We start from the raw sequence: 2,259 nt of genomic DNA on the forward strand, positions 1-2,259 counted from the left end.
AATAACTACTATAATTAACAACACAGTATATGACCCTTTCTATTTTTCCTTTAGTGACTCAACCGTCCAAGTGTGAATATAGACAAGGTTTCCTGGCTGAAAGGGATGGACATGGGTATCCAATGGCAACGGTGCCTTCTGATTCAAATACCTGTGTAAAGAAGATAAAACTTGCAAAAGAGAGATAAAATATTCTTTGACTTTTTTTTCGTCCTTCATGCATATTTGTTTTTCCCGTATTGTAAATGTATTAATTGGATATGATTTGCCATATATTATCTCAAAGGAGCTTATTTTTTCTCCAAGTCTTGGGTTTACTTTAATTCTCAATAAGGTGCAAGGTAGGGCATTTGAGGTGAGCTTTTTGACATAATTTTGAAATTTGTCTCTTAAGGGTTTGATTTGCTCTGCCTTATCACTGGATTGAGGTCTCCATGAGGTATGGAGATCTCATTTTATTTTTAGAATTTTTTATATTTTCTGCACCACTTCTGCTAAAAAATGAGGTCCATTATTAGAAGATATTCCTTCTGGAATACCAAGTCCAGGATTTTATTTTTTTAACATTATCTTGATTATTTCTCTTGTCTTATTGGTGTGACAGGGGAAAGCTTCAGGCCAACTAGAAAAAGTATTTACCAAAACAACAAATATTTATATTGGTTACATGTAGGCAACTCTGAAATATCTATTTGCCAGTATTCCCCAGGCATTATTCTTTGTTTTATAGTTCCCCCTATTGTCTTCTTTCCTACTTTTGGATTATTAGTGCAACATGTTGGATATTTCTTTAGCACTATGTCTGCAATACTTTGCATCTTTGGTCCTATAACATAATTTTTAAAAGCAAGAACTAGTGCATCAGACCCCATATGTGTTTCTTGGTGCAATTCCTTCAGTACAAATTCCACCGTACTTTCAGCGAGCAGAAGTTCTTTTAAAGGTGTTACCTACCATCTCTGTTCGATTTTAGTACAGTCCAATTGTTCATCTAATTTATTTTCCTTCTCTGTATATTGAGGTGGAGATAAAACTCAATGATGTCTTGGGATCAGGGCTTCTTCCACTTTTAGCATTTTCAGAGTTGCTTCTTTTGCAGCTGTATCTGCTCTCCGATTTCCTCTGACTATATCACTGTCCTGGATTTGACAGGGATGGAGTTAATTTTCCTCTCAGTAGCTGGTGCTTCGGCAGCACATATACTAAAATTTGAATGATACAGAGAAGTTTAGCATGAGTCCTGTGCAAGGATGACATGCAAATTTCTGAAGCATTCCATCTTTTTAGAAAGAATTGAGTCAGACAAGGGGACTCATTTCCGAAACAACCTCATAGACACCTGGGCCAAAGAGCATGGCATTGAGTGGGTATATCACATCCCCTATCATGCACCAGCCTCTGGGAAAATTGAAAGGTATAATGGGCTGCTGAAAACTACACTGGGAGCAATGGGTGGTGGAACCTTCAAAAACTGGGATAAACATTCAGAAAAAGCCACCTGGTTAGTCAACACTCAGGGATCCATCAATCGAGCTGGCCCTGCCCAGTCAGAACTTTTACATACTGTAGAAGGGGACAGAGTCCCTGTAGCGCATGTAAGGAATATGCTGGGGAAGACAGTCTGGGTTATTCCTTCCCTGGGCAAAGGCAAACCCATGCATGGGATTGCTTTTGCTCAAGGACCTGGATGTACTTGGTGGGTGATGCAGGAGGATGGGGAAGTCCGATGTGTACATCAAGAAGATCTGATTTTAGGTGAAAATAGCCAATCATTTGAACTGTATGTCATCATTTCTATAGCTATTATATGTCACATCAAAGATACTGCAGCAACTATCACCCTGATCAGTGAAGAACGAACTTTGATGAAACGGAGTGTCATAGTTTAGCCCTGATCAGGACCAGACGACGCAGTCTCTCTCTCTCACTCCCCTCACCCTCTGAGAGAACAGGGGGAGATAATATAAGAAAAAACGGCTCGAGGTTTGAGATAAGGACAGGAAGAAAGCCTTAAAGTTACTGTTACGGACAAAACAGACTCGACTTGGGGAAAACTATTCCTCTATTACTAAAAACAGAGAATAATGAGAAACAGAACAAGATAACCTCCCCCACCTCTCCCTCTTCCCAAGCTTAACATTATCTCTACTTCCTTCACCCCCACCAAGCGGCACAGGGGGGAAGAGGGAATGGGGGTTACAGTCAGTTCATCACGTGTTGTTTTACGCCGCTGCTTCATCGTCAGGGGAAGAGCTCCTC

At 40.2% G+C, this 2,259-nt stretch overlaps 1 non-coding gene across 1 annotated transcript; it reads left to right on the plus strand.

Moving 5' to 3' along the window:
• The first annotated feature begins 1,182 nt into the window (after positions 1-1,182).
• On the plus strand, positions 1,183-1,285 carry LOC147596552 (U6 spliceosomal RNA). The gene has a single exon (XR_015261373.1). It is a non-coding gene; the product is annotated as a U6 spliceosomal RNA (small nuclear RNA).
• The last annotated feature ends 974 nt before the right edge of the window (positions 1,286-2,259 follow it).

Source organism: Chlamydotis macqueenii, chromosome W, assembly GCF_036417535.1.
Source record: "Chlamydotis macqueenii isolate bChlMac1 chromosome W, bChlMac1.mat, whole genome shotgun sequence".
Taxonomy (NCBI): Eukaryota; Metazoa; Chordata; class Aves; order Otidiformes; family Otididae; genus Chlamydotis; species Chlamydotis macqueenii.